This window comes from Pezoporus flaviventris, unplaced genomic scaffold, assembly GCF_033815535.1.
Source record: "Pezoporus flaviventris isolate CSIRO_AGI_PZ_B2104156 unplaced genomic scaffold, CSIRO_AGI_Pfla_v1 ptg000001l, whole genome shotgun sequence".
NCBI classification, from domain to species: Eukaryota; Metazoa; Chordata; class Aves; order Psittaciformes; family Psittacidae; genus Pezoporus; species Pezoporus flaviventris.
Window position 1 is genome coordinate 19,074,030 of NW_026892549.1, and position 25,663 is coordinate 19,099,692.

A 25,663-nucleotide genomic window follows, 5' to 3' on the forward strand; every position below is an offset into this window, starting at 1 on the left:
CTTCAGTTGAACGCACACAGAATACTAACTGTATACTAACTTTAACAGGAATAAAACCAGACATTGATTTTGCTGCCCCAGTACAATTTGAAGTTTGTTTTATAATCTATGGCTCCCTTTCCTGCAGCTATAATTGCTTGAGTTGTAGTTCATTAATATATCTGCCTGATACATGATGCAAGTAACATAATTACAGCTCAAGACCTCATCCTGTATCATTAGCAGGAGCTTTTCCATTTAATGCTGAGAATGATTCAAGTGAAGAATTGTTTTCTATGACCTGTCATAAATAAGGGACCATTATAATCAAAACCCCAGCAATGATTTATACAGGCTGTTTGCTCAGGCTGTCAGGACTGAGCCTCTCAATACCTACTGTTGTTGAGGGATTTTTGTGAAAGTAGGTCTAGCTTAATCAAAGACTTGCTGCTTCTGATAAGCTTTAGAAAAGCAGCAAGAAACAAAACCAATCCTGTCTGAATGGATTTCTCCTACTTGTCATGTTTGCTCCAGTCTTGGATTATTAATTACTATGACTGTGATATGCTTTGATTTATTTAAATCAAAGCATGCTCCTTTGGCATTGGTTGCTCTCAGTTTAACTTTAAATAGACATTGATACAAAACACAGTGATATATACAGAACATCTGGTTTTGATAAATGACATCCGGAGATGCATGGGACTACCGAATGCAGAAGCTCCAAAAATATCTGCAGGTTACTTTGCATTGTCATACACACAATTATTTTGCTTACAATAGTAAAACAAAAGCATTTATGAAAGTTTCCACATGAGCACCTGGAAATCATAAGAAACAAACAAAAAAAAAAGCATCTTGTAAAAGTTTATTAAAGACTGGGAGTCTGTTTCACACACATGAAGTTCCCAGATACTACACCGATTCTGAAAAGGACATTAAAGTACACATAATTATGGCTATATTGAGAAGGAACATAATTGTTGATACTTCCTCCTCAATTGGCTACAATGAAATTAAAATTCTAAACTCACAAACTTACCTAACATATGCTGAAAATTTACCCTTTAAGCAGGAATCCTGGGCAGTATTTTTCATTGCTAGCTCTGCAGCCTTGGTGCAGTTCTAGAGATAGGACATGTTCCTTATCTGATAAACATAGCAAACTGGGGTGCTCTGAGGAATTGAGAGGACACATTTTTGATCTCCTAAATATCAAATAGCACTCCACTTTTAAAATGCCTACAGACTGAGACAGAGGGTTAATGCCCAGGTATCTCCCAGACTTCAGTGATGCTTTGGCATGCTACAGTATGCCTTTAGCCTCCCCAGCACACACTGGAGTGATGCACTGTCGGGGTAAGCCAGAAGAGGCTCAGGATATTTTGTCAACTCCAGAGCTATGACTAAATGTCTAGGGTTGTGAACTATGACAGAAAGTGGGAGGTAGGAAGAGCCTGGAGTGGACAGTTTGAAGACAGGGCCAGGGTTAAGGTTTTGGTGCTGGCTCATGCCATCTTAGCCCACACTGTTGTAACTTGCTTCTTTTTTCTAATGAAATTGGAGGGGACTCTGGCCTAAATGTGGTCTCATGGGCATAAAACTCTGGATTTAGTTTCACCTTTAATAATATCTTTCTTATCTTTTTATGTTGCAAAATGCTAACTGAACTTACAGAACTTTGGTGAAATAAAGATTAAGAGGATATATTTAATCACCTGACATTCCTATCAAACCCCTCAGGTCCTTTCTTTGCTTTATACCAAGAAACTGGCTTAGACAGAAATCTATCAAACAGCCTAATTGGTCAGTGTTCCCTTGACTTCACAAGTCTTGAGTACAAAGGGTTAAGCTGTGAATGGTTGTTGAGGTGGAATTTCTAATATGTAGCATTATTTTCTTGTTTCAAGGTCTCCAGGGTACAGGGGCTAGTCACCATGTATGTAACTCAAGTACCTTCCTGCTGTCAAAGGCAAAGGAGAAATGCAGAAAGTGGGACACTTTGCAGAAGTACTCACATATGGTGCTGGCCAAGAATGAATTTTTTTTTTTGCTAAATATCAGCAACTCCTTTAATCTGCACTACACAATCAGTAACTGATAAGAATCCCAAGAGCAGGACAGGAAAGTCCTGTAAGATAACTCTGGCAGTTCACAAAGGAAAAGCCTGCCAGGAGAATAAAAATGTGCCGTGGGTTTCACTGCCCATCACCCGATTTTTTCTGAAGTCATGAAGCCTCTGCATAATCAGTTGACCAGATCATGTCCTGGAGAGCTATTCTCATTTTGAAGAAGCTATTGGTTTCTCTGCAATTTGTTTAGTTTCTGAACTAATTAGCCTGCTTTATGAAGTTATCAATGTTATGAGCAAGAGGAGTGAAATTAAGAGCTAGACGAACTAGAAATAGTTTTGCTGAAATCCATTGCAACATGTTATCTTCTTCCAGGTCTGAATTTGGCTTGCAATTTACATATAAAGTCAAGTCCATACTGCTTGGCTGTTTAGAGACACACAGAAATTAAAGAGGCAGAGAATTTGTCTAACATGAGGCCCTGGAATACAGGAAAATACAGCTCCCATGATTTGCCGGTACCCAAGATCTGCTGCTTAACTTAAACAGCTGTCAGCCATCCTTGGCACAGAACTGTCATCCCAATCAGTCTGTGATCTATTCTCTGTCACCCTGCATCTGGAGTCTCCTCTCTGATGCTGGAACAACTTCAGAAGCACACCTTAGGACCTGAATTTAAAATGCAATTAATAAATAAAAAAGAATCAGATCATGAAAATGCGCAACACATTTTTGCTCAGATGTTTTTTAGGGTCTTTTACAGTATTATCAATACAAAAGAATACCTTATATACGCAACTGATTACTTTTACCTACCCCTACCCTAAACAAATTCAGCATCATTGCCTTAGTGCAAGACTTTATCATTTAAAAACAGACAAGGGTCTGGAACGCTTTATTGATTCTCCTCAATTTACAGCATGCTCTCAACATGTATTTGATACCTGTTGTCACATTAAAAAGTTTCAGGACACAAAAATGTGTCAAAAGTGTCAGGTCACATAACTTTACATATGATTGGCCAAGAATAGTACAAGGAGCTGGTTTTGTACTTTCAAACCATTAAAAAACCACCTAATGCCATACACTTGTTTTAGAAAGTAAAGAGTGAGGGACCCATCTTTATTGAAGAGTGACTTAAATTGCTACCAAGTTGAGGGACTTGTGAAAGAGTAAAGAATCACACCAGGAAAAGCTTAAGCGAAATAATTTAGGACTATTCCTGCAAATGGTAAGAGAAGGTTTTATCCTGTGAGTTCTGGCTTATTTCCTTTGCTATGTGATTGTTTGGGTAAGTAAGGATTTTTCAGAATAACCAAACTAGATAAGTGCATGCTTACTTAAGTGCTTTGTTCAGTCAGAGACTTAATGACTCAACAGCCCTAATGCTGTTTAACCCTTTAGTATACTAAAACTACAGTTGTGAACTGTACAGGACAAGGATAAGATAGTGGTAGCAAATGATCAGATGTCACTGCCTGCTGGGCTGAGGCCCCCAGAAATGGGCCACAGTCTGGATGAGAAACTTGTAATTGGTTTTGTGTGGTAGTCCCACAGATCATTAATTATCTATGCAGTAGTCACCGAAGGGCACGCTCCAAGTTAGGAACTGATGTTTCCAATTTGCTTTGAGAGCTGGGAGCTGAAGCACACTACACCCCAACTGAAAAAAGATATTAGTGGTGTATGAGGAGGAGTTGAGCCATTTCAGAAGTTGTTGGAATAGAAGCACAGCTCTTTGCACCATGATTGCTTGTGGGGCACTGGATGTTCATGGTCCTCTCTACACACCATGCAGCCAAAGCTACATGGAGAAAGTAGTGCTGATCACACTATGGTTTCAAATGGGGAGCCTCAACTGCCCAGGAATCCTGGAAGAGGTCATGAACTGTCATGAAGGAAGTCAGGGATTTCAGAACATTACCCGCGGAGGTGGTTTGTGCCCAAAAGGCTCCACTGTACAATGAGTTATCAGTAGGTGAAAAGCACTGTGCTCTGCCTACTAATAGATCCTGTCACATTAGAAGAAATCATCAGAAGTGAAAAACTGCTGCATGGAGTACCCACAACAAGCCAATGAAGCTGCCAAAGAAGGTGGTGAGTTAAGTCAGCTTTCAGAAGTGAAAACCATCCAGCTGGCCTCGAGACTGCTGAACAACAAAAGTGACCAGTACTCTAACTCTGCATTGACTCATGAATGGTGAAAAATATCTTGTGGGGTTTTGAAACAGACAAGCTGGTAATGCAGTGGTAAACCCATAGGAGCTGCTGAATTGTGGCAAGACATTACTGCTCAGGTAGAAAACATTACTGTAAAGGTATGTCATGTACATGCCTGTATGCAAAAAAAAAATACCCCCAAAAATGTGCTACCAAAGAACATCAAAACAATGAGCAGGGAGGCCAAGCTACCAGAACCGAAGTAGCTCAGGTGTTCCTGGACTGGTAAAGTAAGGGTGAGTTATTGGTAGCTCTGTGGGACCATGAATCACTAGGACATCTTAAGAGAGATAAAACATACAGATGGGCTGATGATGAAGTGATGGACCTGTCCACTGAGGTCGTTACATGAATGCAAAATGTGCCACAGTCAAGTGATCCAGGTGAGCAGTCTCCCTAGAATAGGAAGTGATGGCTGGGATATCGCTGCGGTGAGGCCTGACAAATTGACTTTTGGACAGCTGTGACAGTCCTGCCAGGGCAACCGCTACATGCTCACCATGGTGGAAGTGACTACCTGGTGGCTGGAAACATGAAAACCACACCACTGCCCATAACATCATTCTGGACCTCAAAAGGCAAGTTCTCTGGTGACACAGTACCTCAGAAAGAATTGAGTCAGTTGATGGGACTAATTTCTAAGATAACCTCATATATTCCAAGACCAAGAAACAGCACTGATTGGGTATATGACATCCCCTGTAAGTATTAGAGGATACTTAGACATATAGCTGATGTGGGGCCTAAGCATGCAGTGGTATGGGATAAGGGGTAGAGACTGTACTGGTCTGAATGTGATGTAGTTATAATATTAATTTTCTTCATAGCAGTCCCCATGGAGTCCTGCTTTGTGTTTGTGGCTGAAACAGTGATGGTAACACAACAGTTTCTTGGCTAGTGTTGAGTAGGGCTTTAACAGTGTCAAGGCTCTCCAGAGTCAGTAGGCTGGGTGCAGGCAAGAGCTTGGAAGAAGACACAACTTGGACAGCTGACCCAAGCTGACCAAAGGGGTATCCTATACCATATGATATTGTAGTAAGCAGTAAAATCTCTTGGAAAGAAGAAGAAAGGAAGTAGGACACATTCAGTTATTGCATTTGTCTTCCCAAGCAACCATTGCACATGCTGAGGGCTTGCTTCCCAGCAAGTGTCTGAAAATCCACCTTCTGATGGGAAAAAAATGAATGAATTCCTCTTCTTGTTTTGCTTGCCTTCACAGCTGTTGCTTTTCTTGTTAAACACTCATTATCTCAATCCATGAGTCTTTTCTCCTTCCATTTTCTCCCCTGGGAAAGGGTACTGAGTGAAAGATAGGGTGATGTTTGGTTGCTGGCCAGGGTTAACCTGCCACTCTGGCCATGGACGCATTTATCTGCATCCTGACCATGACTTGCCTGTACCTGGCCTCAGCCCATCTCCACAGAGGAGCCCAACATCCCTGTTCTAGGGTCTGCTCCTGGTCACGCTATACCCATTGGCTCTACTTCTTTGAATTCCTTAGTTAGGTTAAAGGTTGAATAGGGTTAGGGAGTCTCCAGGCACAAATGAGACCAAGCAGAGAAATTATAACTGCTTTTGTTATTGCACATCAGCTCTGTTCAATATGTTCAGTTTCACGAACCTGTCTGCTTAGCTGTAAATATTTGGGGTAAGGCATCTGCATTCATTCAATCTATATAATACCCAGCAGTGTTCAGTGGTGAAGCTGCCGCCCAAAGCTGTACAATTGTTGAACAAAACTATGGCAGCTGTGTTTCCAAAGTGAAAATTCACTTATGGCACTGCTAGAACAAAATAGGCTGATAGAGGTGGACCTTAACAGAGAGAGTATTTTGAGTCTACATTTTATTTGATCTTTATTTTCTTTTAGCATGACATCTTTCTAAGAGCTAGGTTCTGATCTATCACTTTGACCAGGTGTCAAGCAGGTGCTTTCCAACTTCACAACAGGTTTGCAGTCCTGCCACACTACAGTTCAGTCTTAGTACAATATATATAGCCTATCAAAATACATACAGTTCACAGACAAGGAAATTCAGGGAAAAGGTGGGGACAAGCACCTGTGTCTGTATTTATTAGCCTAAGGCACTGCGTATTATAAGTCAAGCAAGTGTCTGATAGACGCTAAGCAAGTTCAGAGTTTGCCAGCTTTTGTAACCTCATCTGCTCTTTTCAAGATGATATGAAAGCCATGTGGTGGAAGATGGGTCTATGTCAGAGAACGCAGGTATGTGTATAAGTCTACCCTTTGTTCTCGGCAATGCTGGCCTCAACAGCTTGGAAGTGTGATGTGTGAACAGGCATCATAAAGTTGATGGTCACCTCTTCAAGCCAAGAGGCCTAAAGAACAGCAAGCACTGGACCTTGGTGCTTAGCCAAAAGGGACCTTTGGGTCTGAAGGGTACAAGCAGGCCTACAAGCAAACTGGAAGCCGCTGAAAATTTACTGTTATAAGCTCAGGTAAAGCCTGTCCTGATACTTGACAAAAGTTTTCCAAGAAGCTCCTGCATGGTTTAACAAGGAAGCTAAGAAAATGCTATGAGAAAAGGTCAGCATTTAATAGTGTGAAGTAGAACAGCATATCCAAGTGGGGAAGGCCAGGTGCTAGTAAAATATGGGGAGGGCTGAAACAATTTGCAGATCACCTTGGAAAGCATGATCATGCTGATAGTAAACACTTGCATTCCTCAAAAGCAGAAAAGCAGCCTGGGAATCAGTAGGACCACTCAGTGATAAAGGTGTAAAAAGGCACTTGGGGATAATAAGGTAATGCCAGACAAAATAGTAACTGCATTACCCATTACCTTCTCCTCCAAAAAGCACTGGAGACTTTACAGGTCTGCCTTGCAACAGACACTGGTTAGAGGAACAAGGTCAGTTTGAGTTACAATAGACAGATGCGATTAAACAAGTGATGACATTGATTGACTTGAAAGTCCTGAATGAATTTAGCTGTGAGACTGCAAAACTCCTAGCCAGGGTGTGCAATCTGTCACTGCAGACTGCTGCTGTGTCAGGCAGCTAGAGAGAAGGGGTGAATGGGTTCCTTGAAGCTGTGGCATAAAGCCAGTCCCATTGATGACTAGGGAGGAAAGAAAGCAGTGAAATATCCAGGCTTGTGGATGACACTGAGCTCTTCTAGGTAGTCAAATGCTTTGATAACAGTGAGAAACTCCATAAGGATCTCTCAACCCAGAGTGAAAGGGTAAAGAGAAGGCAGAGGAGTCCAAGTATAGAAAAACATAAGAAATGTATTTAAGGACAAAACAACCAGAGCCTACTTGCCTCATCCTGAGCTCTGAAATGGCAGTTACGGTCAGAAACCATCCCAAAGTTAACATTGATGGTTTTCTGAAACCATAGCTCTGCTGAAACGCCAGCCAGATAGCAAGCCTCTGGGACTTCTACCTATGGGATGCAGCACCAGCAGGTTAAGAATGGGTTAGATACATTTGTTATCAAGTGCATGTCCCTATATACTTTGGAAGGACCTTTAAAGTGGCCAGGCTCATGCGCTAAACACAAAGATTTCCAATGACAGCACCTTGATGGACTGCTGATGTGAGCACAGCATTTTCTTATGACTCCAAACGGAATTCCTAAAGGTTCTCTCAGCCCTAATGAGAAAATCAGCAAAAGGTAGTGTACTTGCACCTAGTTACCCCTCTACCTCATCAGGTTAAAGCAAAGCCCTGCCTTGATTAGTAGTAATTTCTGACAGGAGATGACAGCAGACACTGTTTTATTTGTGTTTGGCAAACTTCTTCCAGTAAATTCATGCATGACAAGTGTAATATCTGAACTCTGATTTGAGAACCCTGCTGTACTTGTGATGAATTGCTGGGAGTGTGCCATCTTAGATCACTTAGAGCTACATGCTGTACCAGCAGTCTGCAAAAGCGCAAGACAACTCAATGCAACTGAACACAGACGATCTGCACGTAGTAAAATGTAAATTATTGTATAAACTGATTTTGCTAGATGGTTTGGGTAGATAATAATCAAACCATATAAACGCAATTCTGCTATAACAAGAGCTCTATTACCGTACCAAGCATTAATTTTAAATGCACTAGCAGCCTTACAGAAGGGTACCTATATGAGCATGTAGAAATCCATGAGCTGTACTGACTTGAATTTTTCTCTAAAAATCAGAAGTGTTGTCATAACCAGTTTGTTCCCATGGATGTGACCTTCACAGCGGCCTGAAATTATTTTTTATTTTTCTGGTCAAAGAAGAAATGAACTAGGTAATATTCCTTAACAAATGTGAGTTGTTTCCTTGTGTGTTGTAAATTACTTGAGTTCTGGATAAAGCTTTCCTTCTTAAATCCTGCAGTTCTTTTTTGCTTATTTATGTGTACGATAACATGACAACCATAATGTGGCATAGTGGTTTAACAAAAAGCAATATTTAAGTCTCTCATCAGCTACTTGGTTATATTAAATAATAAAAATCAGTGGCAGCTATGATACCTATAATTTCTATAACTGCCGTGAATTAGCTCATGAAATGTAATTACCAATTCTTAGGACAGCCTTGAGGAGCACAGAAATAAAATGTGCAGTGTAGGAAATGCTTGAATATGTCTCAACAGTTCCTTGCAGATGTTATGAAATCTAGATGTTTCTTTAATGTTAATTTGCATAAAAATAACAAATATTTAATAGGAAAAAGCTCCTTGGCCTTCAACTGAGCCAGATTTTCAAATTGTTTCTTGTGTAAGGTATATCCAGTTGAGCCTCCAATGTATACAGGGATATCATTAAAAAATTTTCACTTGTCAGTTTTGGTGATTGATCTGACATTGCACTATACAAGTACAAAAGACGTTTTGCCCTACACACTAACTATGATGAGGTGGAGTAGCATATGGGCTGATGTGCTGCCAAAGGTCCCATGGGTTGTATGTAGTAGTCTGTCAGACTGCTGAACTACTTACAGCTCAGTTTGCCCTCGTAAATTGCCCTGAATATCTGTGGAGGTGCAAAGAACCTTCCATTGTAGTTGGGTCCACTTCTAAACAAGACTTCTGGAGACAGAGAGATAACACCTTTAATATAAGTGACATCTAGGGACATACTGACACTCTCTAGTGATATTTTCCCTGAAGTATCATGTTATCTTTGTTTAAAGTAGCTTAATTTTCACAATAAATTGAGCTGCAAACTGTAGAGCCTGACAAAGCAAAGAAAGGGAGGTGTGTCTTATAAATACAAGTACAAAAAAATTCTTAGTACTTTTTCTCTCTGCTTTTACACATTGCTAAACTTTATACTTCTTGTAATATACTGTTTTGTAATAAGCCCCCCAACTGAATAGAAAGAATGATTTATTTTTTAGCATTATTGCAACAAGGGTAGACTGCTGGACAAGACACACGTCACTTGCAGGATCCAAGATGTTTGAAAGGACGAAGTTCTATATAACAGCAGTATCAATTTCACAATATAAAGCCTAGGGCTTGGAGGATGTTCTAACTTGCAAAAAACAAATGAGGAATAATACAGAAAACATGCTAATATCAGAGTCAAACTATCATGAAATACTCTGTGTACTTGTGTATATATAAATAGATAAGTCACTTTTTAAAGCTCAAAATCTGTGGCTTTAAATTTCTATAATGTCCTGGGTTCAGCAGTAGCAGTCATGTTTTTTCCTTTGTGTTAACTGGTGCAGTGCTGTGTTTTGACTTCTAGTTTGAGAGCAGCGTTGGTGAAGCCGATGTTTTCGGTTGTTGCTAAGTGATGTTTACCCTGACCAAGGACTCTGTGAGGCTCATGCTCTGCCAGGCCAGGGAGGAGGGGAAGCTGTGAGGAGGCAGAGACGGGGCGCCTGACCCGGGCTAGCCGGGGAGGTATTCCATACCACAGCACGTCATGCCCGGGGTGGGGGGTAACTGGGAGTTACCCGGAAGGACAGGAGCTTCCGGGTGGAACTCGTTTTCTTGGCCGGTGGTATCGTATTCTCTTCCCTTGTTATTTTCCCTTATCATTGTTTTAGCTGATAGTAGCAGTGGTGATTTGTTGCTGGACTGTTCTTGTCTCAACCCGTAGGAGTTGCACTCTCTCGATCCTCCTCCCCGTTCCTCCGGGAGCGGGGAAGGGGAGAGCCCCGGTGCAGGGGGGGGGGGGGAGGCGGACACGGACCTTGATTGTTGTCAGCTCGGCACCACTCACTGGGAGTGAGTGAACAAGTTACCTGACTGGGTTTAAACCACGACATATGCTTACAAACAAATGATAAGTAAAAATAAATCAAATACTTGTCATGGAAAGAATCTATGCTTTTACTTAGTAGCTGATACAGTTTATCATGGTGTCTAATCAGCAAAATCAATTAACACTTCAAATACAAGTAAGGACTGATTTCTGCTTCCATTTACAACAGGAGCAAAGTTTCTTCCAGCTTCAATGGAAGAGACATTGATTCCTCTATCTTTAAATCACACCCAGCCAGGGAGGCTATTTCTTGGGTACCTTCTGGTTCTGGCATCAATGTCTATGGAATCAACTTCAGAGCAGCCATATAATAGTTTATTCAGTGCAGCATGTAATGATAGCACATAAAAGGCCCTCCAAAGGGGAATGAGCAGAGGCTGCCAGAAAAAAAAAAAATAGCATAGGAGTGGGAGGATGTGTGTTTTTCATTTATCAGATGGGGATGGGGGAGGGAGCAATGATATACTTTCTAGACTTGTTAACCTTCAAGACCTGTTATATGGGGTCAATTGTATTTGGTCTGTATAAGGAACGTTATGCTGGTTTTGTTTCTCAGCTCTGCCCACCTCTCATCCAGGTTGTCTTGCAGTGAGCAAGTGGCCAGTGAGGGCCAGCTGAACTCTGTGCAGGCACTTGGTATCTGTAATTACAGAAGAAAGGTGTGCTGTGCCCTTGCTGCAGCTCTGCCTGGAGCACTGAAGCCACCATCTTCACCAACTCTGTCCTCTACAAACAACAGCATATGTTAAGAGCAACTTCCTCACTGCACAGACTAAATAATCTTGGTTACAAGTTACATTTTTGGGTGTCTATCTATAGTATTTTTCCTTCTCAAAACTGCTTTTATACTCCAGAACCCCAGTGTTGTTTGGGTGAGAGACACAATGCTGGGGACAAGAAGTGAGGATTTTCTAAAAGTGACACTTGAGATTCTGCGTTTGGAAATTAATGTTAGAGGATATTAGATTCATGAAATAACATGATTTTCCTATGGCTACTATTGCCAGTGCTTTCTTTTCTTGTAGCCTGAAGTGCAGATACAACAAGCAATTGGGAAAGACTGACTGGCGGTAAGAATCGTAGAGATGAGAGGAAAAGGAGACAAGGACATTTAATGCTCCAACCCTCCTCCCCACCTCTAAGCTAATTCAGTGTGGGATTTTCTTGATCAAAGTTCCTACCCCACAATATATTGTAATTTATGTGTGCTGGAAGCATACAATAATGCTGAGCTAATGTGGTTTTGTACTTAAGTAAACATGTTTTCAGAGTTACTAATGCATGACAGAAAGTGCTGGGTCAAAGTCTCTCCTGAATTAAGAGAAGGAAGAAAAAGAGCTATATAAAAAGAGCAGTATGTCTCATGAAGCAATGCATCAGAAAGTCCTCAAATCAGTATCTTAGTCTTTGACAAGGAACTACTTTTTGTAATTATGGGGCTGAGGACCAAGCATTCCATTATACCTGGGTTCTTCTGCAGAGCGTGCAGCTACTGCCTTTGAAATTTCTATCCTCTTTCTTAGAGCAGTAAAAGATGCACTTCATCTCAGATCTTAGGACTGTAGGACACTAACAACCCAAATGGATTTTAAATGAGGAAAGAGCACATCAAAAAGTTTACCCTAGTTGACCATGAAAGAATAAACAGGGATATGTAAACAAACAGAGTAAGGTGTAAATTAAATTGTACTATTTATTTTTCTGTCTACTAGAGTCTCAGTATTTTTAAGTCTGACTATGCAACTGAGTACTACATCATTAAACTAAACCAACATATTATTTCTCATTCTGAAGGATCTTTTTATAAGATTTCTTTGGAGTTCTATTTGGGTAGAGGAGTTTATCTGCTTACATGGGAACAGACACAAAGTCCAAGTCCTTAATCATTGGTGGTGCTTTCCTACCATTCCCTTAAAATGAGATAGTGAAATATAATAATGATTTTGTTTGATGTATTTTTAAATGTATGTTCTAAAGGATCTCATCTGATAAACTATCATGAGAAACGGACCTTCCACAGCATTTCCTAATACAGCACATGGTTTTGATCTATAAAGTAAACCACAATAAGAAAACCACGTGTTAACAGCGTGGGAACACCAAGAAGTGAGACCTTTCTTACTGTGTTTTGAACATGATGAGATTTCTAGATAGTTTTGCACCACTGATGTCTCTCATCAGTCAGATCCTAGAGCTTAGTTGGAACAACAAAAGAACTTTGAACCAGGAAAAATAGAAAATGGAGGTGGTGGTGGTGAACTAGCCTGGTAAACTATACAGATATTTCATAGGTTTGTGTGGGAGGATACTATCTTAATGGAGCAGTTTGTATCCCAAAAATCTCAGAGTAGAAACACAACTGGAAGGACCTATACTTCCATAGAATTATGACAAACACTGGATAGCTTTAAGGATCCAGATACCCAGGTGCAGATGATAATGCTTGCTGTGGACAATACCCACAATACCCAAATAAAACATTTGTCTCTTGGTCTTGAGTAATGCTGTGATCCTGCCAGCACTCTCTCCTGCAAGCACCTTCACTAGTGCCAGCAGAACTGCTCTGGTGAGAGTTTCCTGCAGGAAGGACTCTTAATAAGGAGCATAAATACCTGCAGGAGATGACAGAGTGCTCTGTGACTGCTTAGGTGGCATGGATAAGAGGAAAGGGGAGCTGTAATTTGCTGTCTTATGCCACAAGCCAGGCAGTGTTACACAGAACCAGGAGACAGCAAGTTCAAAATAAGCCAAGGAGATGCTCTGTCATAACACTTCCCATTAAACTGTGAAACTCCTTGCTTGCAAGACTGGATGCTTGAGCTCTGCATGCATTCAAAAGTATTAGACTGTTTCAAATAAAAGCCCACCTAGTACAAAAAATAACATTGCTGGCTTAAGAAGTCCTTCAACCTCCAAATCACTGGGGAAAAGGGAAGACTACTTTGGGGAACTATTACTGTATATTCAATCTGATTTTATATTCTTCCTTAGGCACCCACTGCTGAAGGAAGGAGAAATGGATTTGACAGACCTAAATGACTTGGTAGGCTTGGTTTTATCTTTTGTCCTGAATGTAAGTGAAAACAAGTTACAGCTCAGAATCTGCAGATAAGGAAGAAAGGTGAATAAAGTAAATATAGTAGGTGATGGCCAAGACAGTGTCAGGTACAGCTTCCTCCTCAACTGCACTACTGATGCCAAGTGTGACAGGTAGTAATCTCATAGTCATAAAAAAAACCCACAGTCATGGAAAAGATAAAAGTACTTTCTAAACACACATACACAAAGAATGATCAAATTATGCAAGTATATGGACCACAATATTTTCTACAGTTACTGAAGTGAATGAATTAAACAAGTTTTACTACAGTAAATAAAAGTATCTCAAAGTAAGCACAAGCTTATGTTTATTAAGGCACTTATAATAAGGTATGTGCTCAAGAGCTATTACTTGTATCAAGAAAGGGGCTTAAGGCATTTTTCAGACCTGAGACTTTGCTGCATTGATACTCAGCTATGCAACTGGAGAAAAGAGTAGTAAAACCTAAAATAGATGCATGTGCACACAAAAATGCAGAAAGAGTGTTTCTTTTTATGTCTGTCTGCTAAGCTTAGTGGGCTTTCTTGGCTAAGTCTGAGCTAAATATTACTGAAAATAGCATAGTACTGTAGTTATTTCAAAGCACTGTCTGTATTTGTTCTGTGCACTGGGTGGGCAGGAAGCTTCATTTCATAAATCACTTTCAATGAGACAGTAGGCTATAAAAAGGGAGCGTTTTTTTCCCTTTAGTGTTTTTAGTTCTGAAAGTTCTGAAGTGGCACAGCCTACATACTAGGAAAAGTTCAAAAAATGTGTTTCATGCTGCTCTGCAGATCTTCTCTCGCACACAAGAGACTGGGGGAGATGCTGGGCAGGCACCCCTATGCTTGTATGTTCCCCAGGTCAGGCTGCTTAAACTGGGCTGAAGCATTAGTTGGCAAAAGTGCTAAAAAACCTTCTTATTCCCAGCCTTCTGCAAAGCCCTCTGCAAGCAGAGCACTGCTAGCCTAGAGAATAATTTCCCAGAAAAGGAAATTAGTTTTTGTGGGAGTCTCCTGATACACTTTTGGGTACAGTTGGGCAGGGATGTGCTGCAGGATGGAGCAGTAGGATGGAAGGGTGTGAGGAAGAGGGGAGGAGGAAGCAGGTAGAAGAGCCTACTTAATCCAGTGATTCTGCTTACAAGATACTTTTTAAAACTTTGTTAGGTTGATATTTAGACTAAAAAAGGAGTCAATTGCAGATTAGGTTGCTCCCTGTGGTAGATACTAGGAACAACAGGTTAAGAGAGATCCTGGAAGTCATCTGCCCCCGGCAAGTAAAAAGCTGCTATCTGGTTCAACTCACTGAATCACAACTTTTTCCATTTACATTACAAAATATGCAGTTCTGCATACCAGTACCTAAAATGTGCCCTTCAATTCTGGCACTGGCCGGACCTGGGCTTCTAAAATACTACAGAGGAGTAAATGTCACTGGGTGAGTGCTTGTTATCTGCATCAGTTGTTTCTCCCCAGTGTCAGCAAAACAAACAGGGTTTAAACAGCATGAGAAGATCACTCCTGCTAAATGTCATGCACTAAACATAATACAGGAACAGCTATACCAAGACAGCCCTCCCAAATCATCTGCTCCAGCCTTTGTTTGGACTGTCCCCAGTACTGAAGATCTCAGTAAAACACAACCAGCAACTATGGCACCTGTATTTCCCTGGCTGCCCTCCCAGCTTTTGGAACTCCGAAGTTTAGAGCTTCCTGAGCTAACGGTTGCACACACCTGGCTTGCTGCCAGCAAATACGCTCTCTTGTAGACTAGTTCACATCTTTCACGTTTGCAATGAGGGCCATGTCAGCCTGATCCACTGTCTAATATGGGAAAGCCACTGCAGCTCTCCTCTGCATTCAAAGTTGTTCGGCTTTCCTTAGCTACAGCATATTGCCACAGCGTCTGTCTTTGCTTTTGCAGTTCTGGGATGAAAATGGGTGCAAAGGCTATACTCTGATGAGGGTTAACCTAAATTTTTGTTGTTTTTTTTTTTTTTTCTGGTTTTGATAGAAAGAGTTATGCGAAAGGCTCAGAGAAAACTGGCAGCGAACATGGGGTTTTATGCTATAAACCCAGCCAATGAAAGTGTAAAATACGGTTGCTTAAAATAGTCAAAAACACTCCTTCAGCAGGAGCCAACCTGGTGGACTGGATACATATGCAGAGGGTTAGTTATGATGCTACCTATATATAAGAAGAAAAACTAATGCAAATTAATATCTGAGGCTATGTCAAATTTACTTTGTGAATTGCAAGTTGTTGGGTTTAGAATCACTGCAAGTTTGAAAGATTTGTTTCAATCTAAATGCTGATTTTTAGCAGTTTTAGATGGCAATTTTGAAACTGGTAAAAAAGACAATCCAAAATATTGTCTATGGAAAACCATGACTTAGAGTTGTGTTGGGAACATGACTTAAAGCATTTGGGAACGCTGAATAAGCAGGTAGTCAGTATATACTATTTTGTGGACATCAGAACAGAAGCAGTAGCCAAACATTTAACCTAAATTCCTTTCAGTTGTGCTCATGCAAATATGCATTGTGTTCTTGCCAGTTGATGTAAGATATGTAAGCATATAAGACATACAGAGAGCTTATGATTGTGGAGTACATGACAGAATATGGCCCTTCAAGTTTAAGTAATGCTCAAAATTATGCAACAGAGGAGTAATTATTAAAAAAATATTAGTAGCTCCAAAGCTTTTCCTAATGCCTGACCAATTAGGTGGCCTTCTATGATGGGGCTACAGAACTGATGGACAGGGGTAGAGCAGTTGATGTCATCTACCTGGACTTGTGTGAAGCATTCAACACTGTACCACACAACATCCTTGTCTCTAAATTGGGCAGACATCAATTTGATGGATGGACCACTCTGTGGATAAAGAACTGGCTGGATGGCCACATGCAAAGAGTTGTGGTCAATGGCTCAATGTCCAGCTGGCGACCAGTAACGAGTGGTGTCCCTCGGGGATCGGTGTTGGGACCGGTCTTGTTTAACATCTTTGTCGCTGACATGGACAGTGGGATTGAGTGCGCCCTCAGCAAGTTTGCCGATGACACCAAGCTGTGTGGTTCGGTTGTTATCCTGGAGGGAAGGAATGCCATCCAGAGGGACCTTGACACACTTGTGAGGTGGGCTGATGCCAACCTCATGAGGTTTAACCATGCCGAGTGCAAGGTCCTACACCTGGGTCAGAGCAATCCCAGGCACAGCTACAGGTTGGGCAGAGAAGAGATTCAGAGCAGCCCTGTGGAGAAGGACTTGGGGGTGTTGGTCGATGAGAAAATGAACATGAGCCGGCTTCAGTGTGCACTTGCAACCCAGAAAGCCAACTGTATCCTGGGCTGCATCAAAAGCAGCGTGACCAGCAGGTCAAAGGAGGTGATCCTGCCCCTCTACTCTGCTCTTGTGAGACCTCACCTGGAGTATTGTGTGCAGTTCTGGTGTCCTCAACATTAAAAGGACATGGAACTGTTGGAACAAGTCCAGAGGAGGGCCAAGAGGATGATCAGGGGACTGGAGCCCCTCCTGTATGAAGACAGGCTGAGGAAGTTGGGGCTGTTCAGCCTGGAGAAGAGAAGGCTGCGTGGGGACCTCATAGCAGCCTTCCAGTATCTGAAGGGGGCCTATAGGGATGCTGGGGAGGGACTCTTCATTAGGGACTGTAGTGATAGGACAAGGGGTAATGGGTTAAAACTTAAACAGGGGAAGTTTAGGTTGGATATAAAAAGCAAATTCTTTCCTGTAAGGGTGGTGAGGCACTGGAATGGGTTGCCCAGGGAAGTTGTGAATGCTCCGTCCCTGGCAGTGTTCAAGACCAGGTTGGACGAGGCCTTGGGTGATATGATTTAGTGTAAGGTGTCCCTGCCCACGGCAGGGGGGTTGGAACTAGATGATCTTAAGGTCCTTTGCAACCCTAACAATTCTATGATTCTATGATTCTATGATTCTACTTCCCAACTTGAGCCAGTACTTCAGTAGTTCTTCACTGTGGTTCAGATTTCACACCACCGTATTAACTGATATTTCCTTATAAAAGAACATCAAATGCTGTGAAAGTGTCTTTTATAGGTGGATTAAATATTTTAATTTTCCATGGTAATTATTAAGATGAATCATTAAACTAAGGTTGTCAGCTAAGCTCTGTTAGACTGCAGTCTCCCATGTTCAACATTTTTCTAGATGCTCTCTGCTCAGTAAGTTTGTCATTGGATTTCTGTGAATTTGCTGAGTGCTGAAGTTTGCTTTAATTTCTCTTGCAATCATGCAAACCACACAATAAGGCTAACCATTGTAATCTGATTTACAGAAAATTAAAATGAGGTATCTGGAAACTAGTTCTATTGCTGTTATATTGGCCAAGTTCACTGTGGTTCAATTTGAATCACTTTGATCAGAAGTAAAAAAAATCTTTGAAAATTAAAGCCAGAAAACATTTGCCGCAAACCAAGGCTCTAAAATGTGAAAGTATTGGCTCAAGTTGAATGATAAATGACAGAAGTGTCTGTTTTCCACAATGGTGTAAACCGTTCAAGAGTGTTGCTTCTGTTGTTACATATTTAAAGCTGAAATTTGCTATATATATAACATCTCAAAAAAGAGAACTCTGCATGTCAGACAACAAAATTTCAGCTCTTTTATCTTTTAGGCATGGATTTCAGGCCCCAAAGGAGTATGTGTAAGACTAGATAAATAATAGTTTGCATAGTAAGTGTAGGCCATAATCTTGATGAGCAGGCTGTATAGCTATTTTTTCCCTACTTTCCCCAACATGCTGGAGTTTACAGTCTGAATTTACATGTATCTGTAATGTCAGACATTCAGTGTATCCCACAAAGCTGTCATGTTTCAAGCTGCAGATATGGTACACGGTATTCTGTTTGAGCTAAGGCTGGCCCTCACCCTTCTCTTAAAAACACTACTGAAAAATGTTGCAGTCTGGAAACCCTAAGTGTTTTATCTTTGACATGTTACATGGGACTTCATCAGAATTGGTGTGAATAACACAAACCTGACTGAACACTCTTAAAACAGTACCAGTGAAAACTATCTGATAGATCAGACTTGTGAAGCACATTGAGATGGTGTTTCTCAAATGTTCTTGAGCAGCAGCTTTTGCCAGCCAAATTACCTGCATTTAAAAAATAAATAATAATTCAAAGAGCTGATGCTCTCCCTATCTTCAGCTCATCATCAGCAATTGTACCTGTAATACATATATTTTTAGTAGAAGAGCCTCTAGGCCAGGATGCTATTGAGAGTTACTGCAGTAAATTCCAAGTTCAGGAAAACAGAGGGAAACATGCTGTTGCTAGGGCTTAACCCAGAAAGCCATTGGAGACAGTGACTGAGGTTGGAAGACTGCAGACAGGTACAAACCAAGCAAGTGAAGAAACCTGATGTTTAGAAATTAGGCCAAAGCCTTTCAAAGAACTAGTGTGTGAGGTGAAGCTGGGGACCACAACTGAAGGGATGTCATCAGATCACAGGACAAGGTACCAGGAGAGACTGGCTGTGAACACTGAAATGTGTGGTGTAGGCAAGTTCCACTCAGGAAACATGATTTGAGATCCTCAACAGGGTAAAACATCTTCTGGCAGAGATTGGTCAAAAGGATTGCAGCTTGTCTGACATTGTCAGCCCAGGAAGGCCATAAGGAAGCTGTCGTCTTTTTTATGAGGAACTATCAAGAGATGCTGCGGAAGCAATTTAAGGAGAGAAGTTGCTGGAATATGGCTTCAGGAAAAACACCACCTATCCCATGCAAACTCCAAAGGAATTGTGTTTACAGGCTGTGTGCCAAACTTCCTTCTGGTTTAGCTGAGTGAAAGATGACCAGCCTGAACACACGGTAAAAAGAGATCCAATGTGTTACAGTATGTAGCTTGCTTCAGACAAGATTAATTAGATGAGGCAGACGGAAAGGTGGCATGTATGGCTGGAGGGCTTGGTCATCTTTTACAGCTAGTTTTTCCAGTACCTTAGAATTTTTTTAACTTTTTCTGTGCTTGGTATAGTTTTCCCTTAGGAAGTGCTCATGACGTAAAAAGGTAAAAGAAAGGGCCTCTTAAATAATCTACATAGTTAATTATGTAAATGCAGGAGTTGTCTATATATCTGCATCTTTCAAGCTCATTGTCCACTTTTCTTGTTTTAGAACTGGCTGAGTCAGCATCCTGCTCTTGATCCTTAGATCAGCATTTCATATATCTCAGGACACCCTATGCACCTCAGAAAATTTCCATTTTAATTTCAATACTGTTTATATTACTGAGTAGTTTGCAATAATTTATCAAATAAAACCTCTCTTCCTAAAAACATGACATTCTCCAGGCATCCCTAATCACCCATATCTTCCTAACAAGAGGATCCTAGTTCAAAATACATATTTACACATTAGTACATTTCTCTGCCGAAAATAAAATTACACTAAAAAAGCTTTTCAAAACCATCTTTGGGACTTGGTGCTTACTTCTAGCTGACTTCTAATGGGACTTGGGAGCCAAATCCTTCAGATAACTTATGAAAAAAATCCCCCATGTTAGTGAGTGTTCACTCCCTTTATTTTTTACTGAACTGAGTGATCAACAAACTTTAATGTGTTTCACAACTTAGCTTGGTCAAGCTGTTCATTTCTAATGCGCCAGAGGATCACCACTACTTTATTCTGTAATGTAGTAATATTTTACATAGAGCTAAATTCTTATTGGAATAAGTAGATTATAACCTAGCTGTCTGCTTATATTTTCTTGCAATACAGAACAACACAGTAGCAACCTATTTGTTGTATTTCTTGCTAAAACATATGGAGCCATTTTGAAAAGAGTTAAAGCAAACTTTAAAGTTGCTGGTACTCTTGGAAGCTACTGGTTCTGCTCCTGGATACAACAGGTTATGAAAAGAGGATGGCAGAGACCAGAGCAGAAAAGAAAGGAAAAGGACAGGGAGGTGATGGAGAGATGGAAGAGCTGTGAGGCAACACATTCTGTAAACTGTTTCCTTCTGCAACTTGCTGGAAGGTATAATCAGTCATCTGCTGCTCGTTTTTTGTGTGTATGGTGTGTGTGTTTTTTTAACTTCCATTGCAATCCCCAAAGACTACCCTCCTGGTTTTACTTTTTTTGGTGGTGAATAGCGTATGTTTGTGTAAGGGGTGTCAGGGGACTGAAATTGTGATACCAACTAGCAATTTGGGTGTGTGGGTGAAAATTAACTGTTGTAGTTGGTTATTTTATGGGCCCAAAATATGGCTGTTAAAAACCCCAACATTCACCATATGAGCTTTCTCTATCCAGACCATAAAATGTCTGGGATACATAGACGGGATCCAAGCCGACTTCCTGTCATGAAATTGTGCTTCACTAATGATCACTCCAGCCTGTTTTCTAAACTTGGAGACCTCTTGTTTTCCCCAGAGGATATGATATTGTTTGTCTTTGGGAAAAAAGTGTTTGTGTGCTACAATTATGAAATTTATAGAACTTAAAAATTCACCTGAAATGGGACTACCACTTTACACACAGTTCAGCTTGGGTACAAAAAACAAAACAAACCCAAAAACCCTTACATCTGAAAGCTGCAAGAAAGTGCAAATGTAAGGGATCATTTAAAAAATTAGATGTCTATCAAAAATACATATTTAAACTCAATGCTGGAAGTTCTTTTCTAGGTGGAGTTCCCCTCCCTCCAATGCCCCCAGTTCTTAAGTGCAACATTTCCCAGCATTTCCAGACACTGCTTTTCTAATCAATTTTTTAAAATAGAATTTACGCTATTTTTTATATTAGGACAGTTTTTGATACTGCTTTAAACTGTTCAGCAAAAGTTTGTAGAAAGGCTTCTGAAACTGTACCTCCACTGCCTGATGTTTTGTAACATGAAGATCCCAGTTCAAATTACTCATGCCATATGTAAAAAACTTGATTAAAAAATAAAAGATTGAACTGAAAAAAAGAGATTAGACTGAGATGTTAGTATGTATAAAAGAGTTCAAAGTAGGAAAATGCAAACAAAACACAGTCAAAAATTGAATAATTTTGGAGAAATCTGAGGATCCTTCTGCTTCCTGCCAAATTAAAAAGTGAAAAGAATATTGTTGCTTGGAAAAATGAAACATCTTTCATTTAGAACAAATGGTTTCATTACTTTCTTGGCATTTCTAGGGAAGACAGGGGATTTTGAATTTCACTTTTTTTCTTTTTTTTAATACAATCAACAATTTAAGATGCTGTATTGCATGTATATTAACATTAACTGGAGCACTGAAGTCATTGAATCAATCAGGTGATTTGTCCTCATGAGGATTATTAAAATGCATTAGATCTGATGTTCTTGCCATGCTGCAGTGTAGGTCACTTTGAAGCTTCAGAAATTTGAGGTCCACTCCCATTTGTTTTTTTATTAGAAGCAAATAGATTCTTTGACAGGAACATCCATGACCTCTGAAACTGATGGTTCTTTTCTTGATGGTGTAGCATGAGGAACACCACCAGAGATCTCATTTTACTACTATCACCTTCAGAAGCATGTCTCACACTGACTTTATTGATAGCTAGATGAGGTGTTGCTGCAGAATACAAAATTATCTTACAAAAGCAGTATCTGTGCTTACTTAAATGGAAAGGTTTCCTGTTAATTGAGTATAAGATTGAACCTAGTAAGATGATTGCAAGAACGTGTTTTTCACTTTGATGATGATAGAAATGATGGAATAGCTTTCATTAGCTCTTCTTTTTAAAATAAGTTCCTACACTGCAATGATATTTACTTTGGGAGTATAATACAGTAAGCCAGAAATTGTGGAATGTAAATATAAGAACCTAACAGTCTGAGTTACTTTTAATGTATGACAGCAATTGCCTAAACTCTTCTAACCTCCTAGACACACCAGGAGTGCTCTTAATTAGACCTAATCTTTACAATAAGAGCAACAATCTGTCTAGTTTTGTAGGGATATAATTTTAGTAGCTAGATAATCATTAGATTATGACACTGTCATTAGTATCATTCTTACCTTGGGATAAGATCATGGGTTCATATTCTGTTGTGTTTGACAGCTACTTGCTAATGTTACCGTTATGATTATTAATAGATCAGTAAGATGCTTCCCTGTGCAGTAGTTATATGGTGAGCTTAGAATAAGCTTCTGAATAGAGACACGATGCAAATATTTCCTGTTCCTGCCTGAACATTAAAGAGAACAGCAGCTGGGGAAGGGGGGAAGGGGAAGAAGGGGAAGGCGAGAGAGAGACTGAGAATGGATAGACCCTGGATTAAATACATAAAATGAATTAAAAATTAAAAACATATAGAAGCCTGCAAGGTGAGAATTTCTTATGGAAACTAAAGGGGTTTCACTAGCGGCTTTAATAGATTTAGAGGAAAACCAACAGCAAACACCACTTGAAGAAAGAGACAGGGGTGCCCAGTCAGCTCTAGCTGAGTCTGCCATCATGGAACAGGCTGCCCAGAGAAACTGTGGCTGTCCATCCCTGGCAGTGTTCAAGACCAGGTTAGATGGGGCTTTGAGCACCCTGGTCTAGTGGAAGGTGTCCCTGCCCATGGCAGGGGGGTTGGAACTGGATGAGCTTTAAGGTCCATTCCAAACCAAACCATTCTGTGATTCTGTGTAATGGAAAGAATATACGTTTATAAAGTTCACTGGGAAAGGGGGTTTTATGTTTCATCACCACCCAGGCTGGGCCTAGTTTCTCTGAGCTGCTTTTGAAGAAAAAGCAATTTTTATGTGCGTATGCATGGGCAACAATGGAAGGATAATGAAGATGGATTTGAAAGAAGACGGATTAGCATCATCATCAGGGAAACACACAAGTACCTTAAAGATGTTATTACCAGTGTTTTAAGTTGCTACTTAAAAGCTAACCAATCTTTTAATGCTTTTGATTAATTAGAATATTTTTCTAGAAGGCAAAGTAAATATGACTCATGTTTGGACTTCTGCTCAGTGAGGATTTCGAGGATCAAAGCTGGAATTTTTTTCATTTCTTTTGAATGGAAAGGCAGTGTGGCATACTGAATATTGCAGTGCAGAGCAGTGAACTAGGGTAACAGCATCCACAGTGCCTGAGCTGCAGAAAGGAAAAACTCTTTTTAATGCAGTTGGCATATTTATATGTCACTGTTTGAATTGCACTGGCTCACAAATGGGATCGTGATTGTCAGCCTCACACGTAAGGCTCTGTAAAACAGTCCTGTTTAAGGTAGTTCCCTGCTTCCCAGGGCACATACACTTGAGGAATAAAAATATTTACCAGCACCGTGTAATTCAGAGGGAGTTTAGATGGGATTTTTAATTTGGTCACTCCCTCTACTGGAAGTTTTTTTGCCTAAGCTTTACACAGATAGTGATCACATTACCAATTCATTTATCAGTCCTCACAGGCTGTTTTTTGGTGGTTTTGTTTGTTTGTTTGGTTTTTTGTGTGCTTTTGTTTATCTTTGTTTGTTTATATTTCTTTTAAAAATACAAACAAAACTGTATTTAACTATTTTTCATAGCTTCCAGAGTGGAACCTGTGCAGGGCTGGCAGAGCTATATGTGCAATGAAATACAAAGCATAATTGCCATGCAGCTTGTCATGACTCTGTCTTAATACACAGTCACAGAGAGAAGCAATGAGATGGTTCATGCAAGTTAAGAGAAGTTTGAGCGCATGCTTCTTTACAAGAATCTTAAAACAGCACCTTATATTTAGCTTCCCAGTGCCTTATTTAGAGTCACATACTGTCAGGATGCTAATCCAGTTTACTAATGGGATTTTTCAAAGCTCACTCCCACATCCTTTTAAGTTTTGTTTCATAAGAACCTGAAAATTGAGAAGGGGCATTGCAGGATATATCCCAATAGGTTTTAGCTTAGGGAGCAGAGGTGGTGGGATCACTATGAATTTCAGTAACCTATTCAACTTTCATTGCATAAACCCAGTAGATTAAGAGTATTGCTTCGAAGCTTTACAGTGCATGCATAATATTTAGTTTGGAGATGGCTCTGTGTAAATGGTAAAAGCCTACAAAAAGGGTAAGCAAATGTAATTCCAGCATTTTTTGCTGAAGAAGGTTAATAAAATGCAGCAATAACAAAAGCTCAATGAACAGTCAAGATGTACCTCAGTAAATATTATTAATTCCTAGCTTCACTAAACATAATCTCAGTAGCATTGTGAGACTCATGCAAGAACTTTTTCCTGTCTTAGTCAGCTATGGAAATGGAAAGACTGGGGTAATTCATGAAAAGTTTTCATGGGAAATGATTTACTTCAATTAATTCAAATCCTTAGTAATAACAAAACTACTCAATCAAAACACAATGTTTCTGCTGCTGTGATGTACTTGAATTTTTGCTTCTTTGGTGGCTCTCACTACAACACTAACCATGCTCAGAAATTGCATGCCTTGAGCACCACAAGCTTTTCTTAGCTACTTTGGTTAAGCAAGGGCTGTGTTTAAGCCAGGGGCCAGCCTCTGTTTAACACAAGCATGCATTCCAAACTTTCTTGTTTTCAAATTACCAGGGGAATTTTCATTTCTCCTGTCTGGGTTTTCTTCTGAGATGCCGGTCACAGTTCTGAAAAAGTGGAGCAGTTTTCAAGTGGCTGGTGAAAGTCTATTTATTTTCCCTCCACATCCCTCTACATCTATTTCTTCTACTGCTAGCATTCATTTTTTGATCTGGTGGCATCATTACCTAGGAGAGGTTTTATCAAAAGTCTGGGTCATCTAATCAGACAGCAACAAACTTAGGCTTTAACAGCTTCCAGAAATCAGCTCTATATGTGAAGAGAGCTCCTCTTGGTGAAGACATCCTGGGATCCACCACTTAGCTCAGTCCCATTTTCCATTTTGCATCATCTTGAAATGCCAGCCTCTTGGAGGGATGAAAGTCTTGTATTAAACCAGCCCTTTATGTGCCAGGATGTTAAATTTAACGCAGATAGTCTGAAGTTTGAAATTAGCAATAATTCAGGTAGAAAACCTAGGCTTTGTTGTTCAGAAACATCAGAGGTCACTACAGAAACTTGTAATCTGTGAAGTTTACGCTGTGTGCCATGAGCTTATATCTTGC